The following is a 14,343-nucleotide window of genomic DNA, read 5'->3' as shown; positions in this document are numbered from 1 at the left end:
ATCAAAGCTCAGTCCAAACACTCACCAAGTGGACCCCAGAAGTAGATTTTAGCACTAGATAGACTGTTTTACCCTTACTAGTCATCTGTTTAGTATTTAATGTGTATTTTACATAATCATTGAGGGAGGATACCACCATTCAGCATTATTCACGTTATCCGTTGTATTTTCTTAATAGTATGAGTTTCTAAACCTCCTAGGTTGAGGGGAGGAGCCCTGTTGAGTCCTATGAATTAATAAAAGTATTACTGTTTCTCTTCGATCCGTGTTTGATTAATTCAAAGATATATATTCGATCTTCATCGTGGTGAATAGGATGATCTGACAAATTAGCTCTGTTCATCACATTAAGATGAACATGCTTGACAAATAGCCACGTCTACTTGGGTTCAGAATGCGTCTTTCACCTGACAAGGACGAACCAACAGCAATGTTTATACATCTCTTAGACGGCTAATCCACGACTTCATTGGGGACTTCTCGAGACATCAGTTTAGCCAATTTTCACAGAGATTAGGGTCTCTGTGGTAGAGGCTAGAACCCAAGGTGCAGCATTCTCTGATCAGAAAGATCTGACCTTGTTTGTGGCGTTCTGAGTAGGATCATTAAGGAGAATGAACTGTACGAGCTTCACCCTCAATCAGAATGGATCCGCACTAAACCTGGGTTCAGATCTGGAGGAGTACTAGCAGCTGCTCAAACCAGTGTCAATCACATACAGCCTGCCATTGAAGAAATCACTCACAAGCAAAGAGAGAAGTAATACCAGAGTTAATTTAGAAAGATAAAGCAACTCTAATCCTTAACTCTATTCCTATCATAGATTCCATTTTAGTATTCTTTCCACACATTACTCTTACAACTCCATATATGACATAAAATCAACAACCTTCTGATCTGCCTGACTAAGACCTGCAAGATAACCATAGCTTGCTTCAAACTATAATCCTGGTCGGATCGATCCTGACTCACTCAGGTATTATTTGGACGACCCAGTACACTTGCTAGTACTGCTGTACGAGAGTGTGGGGATTCGTACACACCAAATAGATAAACCCCATTTCAAGAAGAGACATTAGCCTAATTGAACTCTCAGTCCTCATTCAAATTCACATCTTAATCATGTATTAGTTTTGGTTGCTTGAGGACAAGCAATAATTCAAGTTTGGTGATGTGAAGCGTAAGCATCTTTTCTATCTTTTCCTAGTGAATTTGCAATCAAATTGTTGAGTTTAATCAAGAATTAAACATCTTCTAGCCACTATGAATGCTACTTCGAGTTGTGTGCAATTCTGTTATTTCAAGTAGCATTCAGATAGATTTGATGGAGTTTCTGTAGAAAAAGAGAAGAAAGTGAATGATGCTGTCAACTCTGACCTCCCTGCACTCCAACAAGAATAACTTGAGCTACAAAGGTCCAATTGATGTGATTTTAGTGGCATTAGAAAGCTAACATTCAGATCTTTCCAACTATGTGTAATAGTGCACACTTCTTCTCTAGCACACTCGGCCTCAACGGCGTCAAACATGGGATTCTCCAAGTTTGGCGCCAGGAAGTGCTACAACTCCCATTGCTTTCGGCCTCAGTGAAGCCAAACTTGAGATACCTCAAGTTTGGTGCCATATTCAAGACTCTAAGTAATGCATACGGTCTTGATGAAGCCAAACTTGCATTCTCCAAGTTTGGCTTGAGATGAGCGGATAATTTATACCCTTTTTGGCATTGTTTTTACATAGTTTTTAGCATGTTTTAATTACTTTTTATTATATTTTTATTAGTTTTTATTCAAAAATCATATTTCTAGACTTTACTATGAGTTTGTGTATTTTTCTATGATTTTAGGTATTTTTAGGCTGAAATTGAGTGACCTGAGCAAAAATCTTATTTAGAGGCTGAAAAAGGACTGCAGATACTGTTGGATTCTGACCTCCCTGCACTCGCAGTGGATTTTCTGAAGCTACAGAAGCCCAATTGGCGCACTCTCAATTGCGTTGGAAATTAGACATCCTGGGCTTTCCTGCAATATATAATAGTCCATACTTTGTCCGAGATTTGATGGCCTAAACTGACGTTCAAAGACAGCCTAAAACATCTTGGCGTAAAACGCCCAAACTGGCACCAGAATTGGAGTTAAACGCCCAAACTGGAACCAAAGCTGGCCTCATGGCCATGCTTAGACCTTTTTTACTTATGTATTTTCTACGGTGGAGTTTCTACACCCCATAGATTAAGGTGTGGAGCTCTGCTGTTATTCATGAATTAATACAAGTACTATTGTTTTTCTATTCAATTCACGCCTACTTCTTCTCTAAGATATTCACTTGCACTTCAACCTGATGAATGTGATGACCCGTGACACTCATCATCATTCTCACTTATGAACGCGTGCCTGACAACCACTTCCGTTCTATCTGCAATAGCTTGAGTGTATATCTCTTGGCCTCCTAGTTCACGACGCATGGTGGCCTCTCCTAACAATAGAGCATTCTATTCCGTGAGATCAGAGTCTTCGTGGTATAGGCTAAAACCATTGGCAGCATTCCTGAGATCCGGAAAGTCTGAACCTTGCCTGTGGTATTCCGAGTAGGATCTGGAAAGGGATGGCTGTGACGAGCTTCAAACCTGCCAATGTGGGGCACAAGTGACAGTGTGCAAAAGGACAATGGTCCTATTCCGACGCTTGCGGGAACCGACAGATGATTAGCCGTGCGGTGACAGCGCATATGGATTTGTTTTCATCCGAGAGGATCATACAGCTTGCCATGGAAGGAGGTAACGCATGGTTGGAAGAAGACAATAGGAAAGCAGAGGTTCAGAAGCAACAAAGCTTCTCCAGATGCTTATCTGAAATTCCTACCAATGAATTACATAAGTAACTTTATCTTATTTTATTTTTTATTTATATTTTAATTTTCAAAACCTCATAACCATTTGAATATGCCTGACTGAGATTTACAAGGATGACCATAGCTTGCTTCAAGCCGACAATCTCCGTGAGATCGACCCTTACTCACGTAAGGTTTATTACTTGGACGACCCAGTGCACTTGCTGGTTAGTTGTGCGGAGTTGTGAAAAAGAGTTGAGATTAAGATTGTGCGTACCAAGTTTTTGGCGCCATTGTTAGAGATCACAATTTTGTGCACCAAGTTTTTGGCGCCGTTACCGGGGATTGTTCGAGTTTGGACAACTGACGGTTCATCTTGTTGCTCAGATTAGGTAACTTTATTTTAATTTTAAGCTTTTTATTTTCGAAAAAAAATTCAAAAAAAAGTAATATATAATTTATATTTGTTCTTCAGAATTTTTAAGAACGAATTCTAGAGTTTCAGATGATATGTGAAGCCTGGCTAGCTGTCAAGCCATGTCTAAATTCTTTTGGACCGAGGTTTTCACTTATCATTGCAGGAGCTTTTTGATTTCTATCAATTTGGCCGTTGTATGTAATGCTCTGCTGAAGCTTGGCTGGCCATTGGCCATGTCTAATCTTTTGGACCGAAGCTTTCACAAAAAGCTTGGCTGGCTATTAAGTCATGTCTAAAATTTTGGACCGAAGCTTTAGACTAACATTGCATGATTCCTAGAATTCATATTAAGAATTTTGAAATTTTTATTTTCTTTTTCCAAAATAATTTTTGAAAATTTCAAAAAAAATTAATAAAATCATAAAAACCAAAAATTTTGTGTTTCTTGTTTGAGTCTTGTGTCAAATTTTAAGTTTGCTGTCAATTGCATCTTTTTAATCTTTCTTCAAAAGTTTTCGAAAATCCATGCATTGAGTTTTGTTCTTTATTGATCTTCAAGTTGTTCTTGATGATTTTTCTTATTTGATCTTTAAATTTTTCTTGTTTGTATCTTTTCTTTTTTTTTATATTCATTCTTGAATTATTAGTGTCTATAGAATAAAAATTTTTAAGTTTGGTGTCTTGCATATTTTTCTTTTCTTAAAAAATTTTTCAAAAATAAGTTCTTGATGTTCATCTTGATCTTCAAAGTGTTTTTGGTGTTCATGTTGACATTCAAAGTGTTCTTGCATACATTTTTGTTTTGATCTTGAATTTTTATGTTTTGCATCATTTAGTTGTTTTTCTCTTTCCTCATTAATTTCTAAAATCAAAAAAATATCCTTCCCTTTATTTTGCTCATAAATTTTGAAATTTTGAATTGATTTAGTCAAAAATTTTTAAAATTTAGTTGTTTCTTGTTAGTCAAGTCAAAATTTCAAATTAAAAATTCTATCTTTTTCAAATCCTTTTCAAAAATCAAATCTTTTTTATTTTTTTTTATTATTTTCGAAAATTCTCAAATTCAATTTTCAAAATTTTTTTATTAATTTTGTTTCATATTTTCAAAATTAATACTAACATTTAATGTTTAGATTCAAAAATTTTCAAGTTGTTACTTGCCTATTCAGAAAGGATCAATCTTTAAATTCTAAAATCATATCTTTCAGTTTCTTATTAGTCAAGTAACCAACTTTAATTTTCAAAAATCAAATCTTTTTAATTTCCTTTTCAAATCTTTTTCAAAATAAAATTTCAATCATATATTTTTCAAAATCAATTTCAAAATCTTTTCTAACTTCTTATCTTTTCAAAATTGATTTTCAAATCTTTTTCAATTAACCACTTAACTTTTTGTTTGATTTTAAAAGTTTACTATTTTAATCATATCTTTTTCAAAACCACCTAACTACTTTTCTCTCTCCAATTATCGAAAATCACTAACCACTTTTTCAAAAATCGTTTTGATTAATTAATTTATTTAGTTTTCAAATTTTATTTTATTTCTTCCCTTAATTTTTGAATACTAACCAATAATTAAAATAAAAACAAAAATATTTTCCTTTTATTTTAATTTAAATTTCAAATTCTCTCTCTCTCATCTCTTTCTATTTATTTATTTATTTACTAACACTTCTCTTCTTCTTATATTTCGAACCCTCCCTCCCTCTCTGTGTTCGAATTCTTCATCTTCTCTCTTCTTCATTCTACTCTTCTATTCTCCCACTCACATAAAGGAATCTCTATACTGTGACATAGAGGATTCCTATTCTTTCCTCTTCTCTTCTTTTTCATATGAGCAGGAGCAAGGATAAAAATATTCTTGTTGAAGCTGATCCAGAACCTGAAAGGACTCTAAAGAGGAAGCTAAGAGAGGCTAAAGCACAACACTCTGGAGAGGACCTGATAGAATTTTTCGAAAAAGAAGAAGAGATGGCCAAACCCAACAACAATGGTGGAGATGCAAGGAAGATGCTTGGTGACTTTATTGCACCCTCTTCTGACTTCTGTGGAAGGAGCATCTCAATTCCTGCAATTGGAGCAAACAACTTTGAGCTTAAGCCTCAATTAGTTTCTCTGATGCAGCAGAATTGCAAGTTTCATGGACTTCCATTGGAAGATCCTCATCAATTTTTAGCTGAATTCTTGCAAATCTGTAACACTGTTAAGACCAATGGGGTTAATCCTGAGGTCTACAGACTTATGCTTTTTTCCTTTGCTGTAAGAGACAGAGCTAGGACATGGTTGGACTCACAACCTAAAGATAGCCTGGACTCTTGGGGAAAGTTGGTCAATGCTTTCTTGGCCAAATTTTTTCCACCTCAAAAATTGAGTAAGCTTAGAGTGGAAGTCTAAACCTTCAGACAAAAGGAAGGTGAATCCCTCTATGAAGCTTGGGAAAGACACAAGCAATTGATCAGAAGGTGTCCTTCTGACATGTTTTCTGAATGGAGCATCATATGTATATTCTATGATGGTCTGTCTGAATTGTCCAAGATGTCATTGGACCACTCTGCTGGAGGATCTCTTCATCTGAAGAAGATGCCTGCAGAAGCCCAGGAACTCATTGAAATAGTTGCAAATAACCAGTTCATGTACACTTCTGAAAGGAATCCTGTAAATAATGGGACAATTCAGAAGAAAGGAGTTCTTGAGATTGATACTCTGAATGCCATATTGGCTAAGAACAAAATATTGACTCAGCAAGTCAATATGATTAAAAACTTTTTCAAAATTATTAAAAGCTTTTTCAAAATTATTTTTCTTTTCTTTGTTTGATCTTTGATTTTATTTGAATCTTTCAGTTTTTGTTTTCTTCTTCCTGAACCTTTTTCAAGAAATATTTGTCTTTTCTCTGTTTGAGTCTTTGTTTGTGTTCTTGGTTTGAGTCTTGAGTCTTATTTTAATTTTTAGTTTCTTCTTCAAATTTTTGAAAAAATCAAAAACCTTTTTCAAAAATATTTTTATTTTCCCTCTTTAATCTTTGTTTTTAGTTTGAGTCTTTTGTGTTTGTTCTTGTTGAGTGATGAGCGGATATTTTATACACTTTCCGACATGGTTTTCATATACTTTTTAGTAGTTTTTATTTAGTTTTTATTAAGTTTTTCTAGGTTTTAGTGTTAAAATCACATTTTTAGATTCTACTATGAGTTTTGTGTTTTTGGGCAATTTTATATATTTTCTGGCTAAAATAGAGGAGCTGAAGCAGAAGTCTGAGTCAGAGATAGAGAAATCACTGCAGATGCTGTCTAGATCTAACCTGCTTGCATTCGGAAGATTTTTTCTTGAACTACAGAAGTCGAAATGGAGCTCTCTCAATGGCTATGGAAAGCTGACTTCCAGAGTTTTCCAGCAATATATAATAGTCCCTACCTTACTTCAGATTAGAAAGCCCAAAATTAGTGTCCAACGCCAGCTTCCTGCCCCCTTCCAGGAGTCCAGCGCCCAAATAGCAGAGCCCAACGTCCAAAGGCCCAGAGAGGACCCCCTAGCTGGTGTTCCACGCCCAAGGAGCCTCATAGCACGTGGATCCCATCAAAGCTCAGCCCAAACACTCACCAAGTGGGCCCCAGAAGTGGATTTTAGCACTAAAAAGACTGTTTTACCCTTAGTAGTCATTTGTTTAGTATTTAAGGGACTAGATTCATGTTATTTGTACACTTTGACCACCATTCTGCCATATTTTCGTTTTTCCATTGTTTTTACTTTCAGTATGAGTTTCTAAACCTCCTAGCTTGAGGGGAGGAGCCCTGCTGAGTCGTATGAATTAATAAAAGTATTACTATTTCTTCTTCGATCCGTGTTTGCTCTATCTCAAAGATGTATATTCCTTCTTCATCAATATGAATGCGTTGAACAGGCATAAGGTTATCACATACTACATGGGTTTAGAGTGCGTCTTTCATCGGACAACGATGAACCACTAGCTTGAATATACGTCTCTCAGACGGCAAATCGACGACTTCGTTGGGGACTTCTTGAGACATCAGTTCAGCCGATTTCCAGGGAAATTATGGTCTCTGTGGTAGAGGCTAGAACCCAAAGATGAAGCATTATCTGATCCGGAAGATCCAACCTTGTCTATGGCATTTTGAGTAGGATCATTAAGGAAAATGGCCTGCAGGAACTTCACCCTCAAGTAGAGATGGATCCACACTGAACCTGGGGTTCAGATCTGGAGGAGTATTTGCAGCTGCTCAAACCAGTGTCAATCACATACAGCCTGACATTGAAGAAGAGCATTCACAAGCAAAGAAGACAGTAGTACCAGAGTTACTTCAGAAAGACAAAGCAACTCCGACTCTCAACTCTAATCATATCACTTATTCCTTTCACACTTTCATGATACTTCATCCAACTCCATATACTTAATTCAACAACCTTCTGATCTACCTGACTAAGACCTGCAAGATTACCATAGCTTGCTTCAAACCACAATCCTCATGGGATCGACCCTGACTCGCTTAGGTATTACTTGGACAACCCAATGCACTTGCTGGTACAGCTGTACGAAAGTGTGGGGATTCGTGCACCAAATTTTTGACGCCGTTGCCGGAGATTGTTGAGTTTAGACAAACTGTTGGATTTTCTTGCTCCCTAGATCAAGTAAATTATTTTATTTTTATTGAGTCTTTTATTTTTGTTTTCTTCTTCTTCAATTTTCGAAAAATTCTAAAAAACTTTTTCAAAAATATTTTTCTTTTCTTTGTTTAATTTTTGTGTTCTTGGTTTGAGTCTTTGAGTCTTTAATTTTTATTTTTATTTTTATTTTCTTCATCTCTATTTTTTTCGAAAATCCTAAAAAGTTTTCAAAGGTTTTAAATTTCTTGCTCAATTGGTTGTGGCATTGGCTTATGTTCTTGATAACTGTTGTTCCCCCAAAATTTTCGAAAAACAAGGGTGCTAGATCTAAAAATTTTAAATCTTGTGTCTTTTTTGTGTTTTTGTCTTTCATCATAAAATTTAAAAAATAAAAAATATCTTTTTCTAACTAATTTTTAACCAATATTTTTGAAAATTAACTTAAAAATTCAGATTTCAATTTTAAAATTTTATCTTATCATATCTTAGTTGTCAAGTTTTCAAAAATCAAATATTTTCAAAAATAAAAAAAATATCTTTTTCAAATTTCAATTTTTAAAATCATATCTTTTTCAAAATCAAATTTTAAAATCTTATCTTTTTAGTTTCTTATCTTATCTTTTCTAACTTCCAATTTTAAAATTCAATCTTTTTCAAAATATTTTAAATTTCTATCTTATCTTTTTCTAATTTCAAATTTTAATTTCAAATCTTTTCTTATCTTCCCTTTTATTTTTATTTTAATTAAAAATATTTTCTTAATTAATATCTTATCTCCTTTCTCTTATTTTTCAAAACCTCGTAACTAACTCATCTCTTCCTTAATTTTCGAAAAAATATCGCTTTCTTCTCTCTCTTCTTTTCTCAAAACCACCTAACTAACTCTCCTCTACCTTAATTTTTGAAAATACTTCTTCTTCTTCTCTCTCTTCTTTTTCAAAATCACCTAACTAACTCCCTTCTCTCTCAATTTTTTAAAATTAATTCTCCCTCTCTCAATTCTATTTTCGAAAATTTAACATTTAAATTTTAAATCATTTTTAAATTAATTGACTTATTTTAAAAAATTAATTAGATAAATAAATAAAAATAAAAATATTTTAATTCTTATTTACTTTTTCTATTTAAACTTTTTTACTCCTATCCCCTATTGTCACAGTATTCTTGTTCTCTTTCATCCTCCATTTTCACTTCTATAATCTTCTTCTTTCTTCACATCTCACAGGGAGTCCTCTATTCTTTGACATAGAGCTCCCAATTTTCTTCTCTCTTGTTTTCTTTTTCCTGTTTATGTATGCAGGAACGCTGAAGTCACTATAAATCCAAAAGGGAATATTCAAATTAGGAGACCTCAAAGTTTGTATTTATTTAATATTCCTATTGACCCAGATGACTTTAAGGTCAACATAGACCAGATCATGCTATTATGGCAAAAGTGCCAGTTTTATGGACACCCACAGGAAGACCCCAGTAAGTTCATCTCTGACTTTCTGCAATTTTGTGACACTGTAGAGGTTAATGCAGTGAACTCTAAAGCCCCCAAACTAAAACTCTTCCCATTTCCTCTGAATGTTCATGCAAATGAATGGTGGCATATGGAACACAGAGGAAATGTGAACACTTGGGATGAGGTTGTTAACAATTTCATGAACAAGTTCTCTCCCTCACAGAAACTAGCAAAGCTAGTGACAGATGTCCAGACCTTCAGACAGAAGGAGAGCGAGTCTCTTCGTGATGCTTGGGAGAGGTACAAGCTAATGTTCAGAAATTGCCCCCCCATATGTTGTCTGGATGGGGCAAGACGATCATCTTCTATGAAGCTATCTTTGAGATGGCTAGAGAAATAATAGATCACTTTGCAGGTGATTCTCTAGACCTTATAGAGACACATGGAGACGTAGATGAGCTCACTGAGATAGCTGCCAACAACCAGCACTTATACTCTTGTGAGGAGACCCCAGCTAGGATAGAAGTTCTAGACATGGAGACCTTAAAAGAAGGTGGGACAGTAGTATTCACCAAGGAGGCCAAACCTCAAGAGCATACTACTGAGGGACTTAAGGCAATCAAGGATCCTAAGACTGCCATTGAGCACGCCCTTGCAGAGGTGAGAGATCCTCAAGAGCTACCTTTCCTTGGCGTGCAGAAAGAACTGGAAGATGAGCAGTTGGCTCATTCCCCAGCAGCCCTAAAGGAACTGTAAGTCAATATCTCTTTTACAGAGGTATTTGAAAAGAAGAACCTAAGGAGAGATGGAATAAAGATACTTACTAAGAAGTACAGTATCCTAATTCAGCATGAGCTGCCAAGGAAGATGCCAAATCCAAGGAGCTTTTAGATCCTATAGACTACTGGAAAGATCATTTTTGACAAAGCCCTATATGATCTTGGCTTAAGTTTAAAACTGATACCTTCCACTGAGGTAGAGGCCGAGTCTAGAGAGACTGGGAAGGTATTGAACACCAGTGGTGCGCAGAAATCGTGACGGTTCCATTCCTTGGTAACGGTGCTGAAAACTTTATACGCACGTTCATAATCTTAATTCTTTGTCACAACTTCGCACAACTGACCAGCAAGTGCACTGGGTCGTCCAAGTAATAAACCTTACGTGAGTAAGGGTCGATCCCACGGAGATTGTCTGCTTGAAGCAAGCTATGGTCACCTTGTAAATCTCAGTCAGGCAGATTCAAATGGATATAGAGTTTTAATAATTAAAAGATAAATAAAACATAACTAGGATAGAGATACTTATGTAATTCATTAGTGAGAATTTCAGATAAGCGTATAGAGATGCTTTCGTTCCTCTAAACCTCTGCTTTCCTGCTGTCTTCATCCAACCATTCCTACCCCTTTCCATGGCAAGCTTTATGTAGGGCATCACCATTGTCAATGGCTACATCCCATCCTCTCTGTGAAAATGGTCCAATGCGTTGTCACTGCATGGCTAATCATCTGTCGGTTCTCGATCATACTGGAATAGGATTTACTATCCTTTTGTGTCTGTCACTACGCCCAGCACTCGCGAGTTTGAAGCTCGTCACAGCCATCCCTTCCCAGATCCTACTCGAAATACCACAGACAAGGTTTAGACTTTCCGGATCTCAGGAATGGCCATCCATGGGTTCTAACTTATACCATGAAGATTCTAATATCTCGAACTCGGTCCCCTGTATTAGATATCTAAGAGATACTCATTATAGCTTGTTTACATGTAGAACGAAAGTGTTTGTCAGGCACGCGTTCATAAGTGAGAATGATGATGAGCGTCACATAATCATCACATTCATCATGTTCTTGGGTGCGAGTGGATATCTTAGAGAAGGAATAAGCTTGAATTGAATAGAAAAACAGTAGTACTTTGTATTAATTCATGAGGAACAGCAGAGCTCCACACCTTAATCTATGGTGTGTAGAAACTCTACCGTTGAAAATATATAAGTGATGGAGGTCCAGGCAAGGCTGAATGCCAGCCCCCATAAAGGTCTAAGATAGCATAAAACTGATCAAAGATGATCCGAAGATAGTAAAAAGTCCTATTTATACTAAACTAGTTACTAGGGTTTACAGAAATGAGTAAATGATGCAGTAATCCACCTCTGGGGCCCACTTGGTGTGTGCTTGGGCTGAGTATTGAGCTTTACACGTGTAGAGGCTTCTCTTGGAGTTGAACGCTAGTTTGTAACCTGTTTCTGGTGTTTAACTCCACTTTGCAACCTGTTTCTGGCGTTTAACTCTAGAATGCAGCATGGAACTGGCGTTGAACGCCAGTTTGCATCGTCTAAACTCGAGCAAAGTATGGACTATTATATATTGCTTGAAAGCCCTGGATGTCTACTTTCCAACGCAGTTGAGAGTGCACCATTTGGAGTTTTGTAGATCTAGAAAATCCTCTTTGAGTGCAGGGAGGTCAGAATCCAGCAGCATCTGCAGTCCTTCTTCAACCTCTGAATCTGATTTTTGCTCAAGTCCCTCAATTTCAGCCAGAAAATACCTGAAATCATAGAAAAACACACAAACTCATAGTAAAGTCCAGAAATGTCAATTTTAATTAAAAACTAATAAAAATATTCTAAAAACTAACTAAATCATACTAAAAACTATATAAAAACAATGCCAAAAAGCGTATAAATTATCCGCTCATCACAACACCAAACTTAAATTGTTGCTTATCCCCAAGAAATTGAAAATCAAATAGGATAAAAAGAAGAGAATATACTATAGATTCCAAAATATCAATGAAACTTAGCTCCAATCAGATGAGTGGGACTTGTAGCTTTTTGCCTCTTGAATAGTTTTGGCATCTCGCTTTATCCATTGAAGTTCAGAATGATTGGCATCTATAGGAACTCAAAGTTCAGATAGTGTTATTGATTCTCCTAGTTCAGTATGTTGATTCTTGAACACAGCTACTTTATGAGTCTTGGCCGTGGCCCTAAGCACTTTGTTTTCCAGTATTACCACCGGATACATAAATGCCACAGACACATAACTGGATGAACCTTTTTAGATTGTGACTCACCTTTGCTAAAGTCCCCAATTAGAGGTGTCCAGGGTTCTTAAGCACACTCTTTTTTTGCTTTGGACCTTGACTTTAACCGCTCAGTCTCAAGTTTTCACTTGACACCTTCACGCCACAAGCACATGGTTAGGGACAGCTTGGTTTAGCCGCTTAGGCCAGGATTTTATTCCATTAGGCCCTCCTATCCACTGATGCTCAAAGCCTTGCATCCTTTTTATTTACCCTTGCCTTTTGGTTTTAAGGGCTATTGGCTTTTTGCTCTTGCCTTTTGGTTTAAAGAGCTTTTGGCTTTTTTCTGCTTGCTTTTTCTTTTTCTTTCTCTTTTTTTTTCGCTATTTTTATTTTTTTATTTTTTTCTGCAAGCTTTTGTATTCACTGCTTTTTCTTGCTTCAACAATCATTTTTATGATTTTTCAGATTATCAAATAACAATTCTCCTTGTCATCATTCTTTCAAGAGCCAACATATTTAACATTCATAAACAACAACTTCGAAAGACATATGCACTGTTCAAGCATACATTCAGAAAACAAAAAGCATTGCCACCACATCAAAATAATTAAACTAGTTTCAAGGATGAATTCGAAACCATGTACTTCTTGTTCTTTTGTTTTTAGAACAGTTTTCATTTAAGAGAGGTAATGGATTCATATTCATAACTTTAAGGCATAGACACTTAGACACTAATGATCATATAGTAAAGACATAAACATAATTAAACATGAAGCATGGAAACCGAAAACAGAAAATAAATAGACAAGGAGATTAAGGAATGAGTCCACCTTAGTGACGGTGGCGTCTTCCTCTTCTTGAAGAACCAATGGTGCTCTTGAGCTCCTCTATGTCTATTCCTTGTCTTTGATGCTCCTCCCTCATAGCTCTTTGATCTTCTCTAATTTCATGGAGGATGATGGAATGCTCTTGGTGCTCCACCCTTAGTTGTCCCATATTGGAACTTAATTCTCCTAGGGAGGTGTTGATTTGCTCCCAATAGTTTTGTGGAGGAAAGTTGATGAGCGGATATTTTATACGCTTTTTGGGGATAATTTCATATAGTTTAGAGTATGTTTTAGTTAGTTTTTAGTCTATTTCTAGTAGTTTTTAGGAAAAATTCATATTTCTGGACTTTACTATGAGTTGTGTGTTTTTCTGTAATTTCAGGTATTTTTCTGGCTGAAATTGAAGGAGTTGAGCAAAAATCTGATTCAGGCTGAAAAAGGACTGCTGATGCTGTTGGATTCTGACCTTCCTGCACTCAAAGTGGATTTTCTGGAGCTACAGAACTCAAAATGGCGTGCTTCCAATTGCGTTGAAAAGTAGACATCCAGGGCTTTCCAGCAATATATAATAGTCCATACTTTGCACAAGAATAGACGACGTAAACTGGCGTTCAACGCCAGTCCTCTGCCCAATTCTGGCGTCCAGCGCCAGAAAAGGATCAAAAACTGGAGTTGAACGCCCAAACTGGCACAAAAACTGGCGTTCAACTCCACAAATGGCCTCTGCACGTGAATTGCTTAAAGTCTCAGCCCCAGCACACACCAAGTGGGCCCCAGCACACCAAGTAGGCCCCAGAAGTGGATCTCTGCATCATCCATCATAGTCCACTCATATTTTGTAACCCTAGGCTATTGGTTTAGTATTTAAACAACTTTTAGAGACTTATTTTGTATCTCATGACATTTCAGATCTAAACTTTGTATTCTCTGACGGCATGAGTCTCTAAACCACATTGTTGGGGGTGAGGAGCTCTGCTGTGTCTCGATGAATTAATGCAAGTATTTCTGTTTTCCATTCAAACACGCTTGTTTCTATCTAAGATGTTCATTCGCGATTAACTGTGATGAAGGTGATGATCTGTGACACTCATCACCTTCCTCAAACCATGAACGCGTGCCTGACAACCACCTCCGTTCTATATACGATTGAATGAGTATCTCTTAGATTCCTTAATCAGAAT

General features: G+C 36.4%; 1 non-coding gene across 1 annotated transcript; it reads right to left on the bottom strand.

Moving 5' to 3' along the window:
- Positions 1-5,617: 5,617 nt before the first annotated feature.
- Positions 5,618-5,721, bottom strand: LOC148576149 (small nucleolar RNA R71). Its single transcript, XR_015904279.1, has one exon. It is a non-coding gene; the product is annotated as a small nucleolar RNA R71 (small nucleolar RNA).
- Between the last annotated feature and the right edge of the window lie 8,622 nt (positions 5,722-14,343).

This window comes from Arachis ipaensis, chromosome B1 (genome assembly GCF_059453495.1).
Source record: "Arachis ipaensis isolate K30076 ecotype BB chromosome B1, ASM5945349v1, whole genome shotgun sequence".
In the NCBI taxonomy this organism is placed as follows: domain Eukaryota; kingdom Viridiplantae; phylum Streptophyta; class Magnoliopsida; order Fabales; family Fabaceae; genus Arachis; species Arachis ipaensis.
Note: the sequence above shows the minus strand (reverse complement) of the source record. Positions and strands in the feature narration are given on the sequence as shown.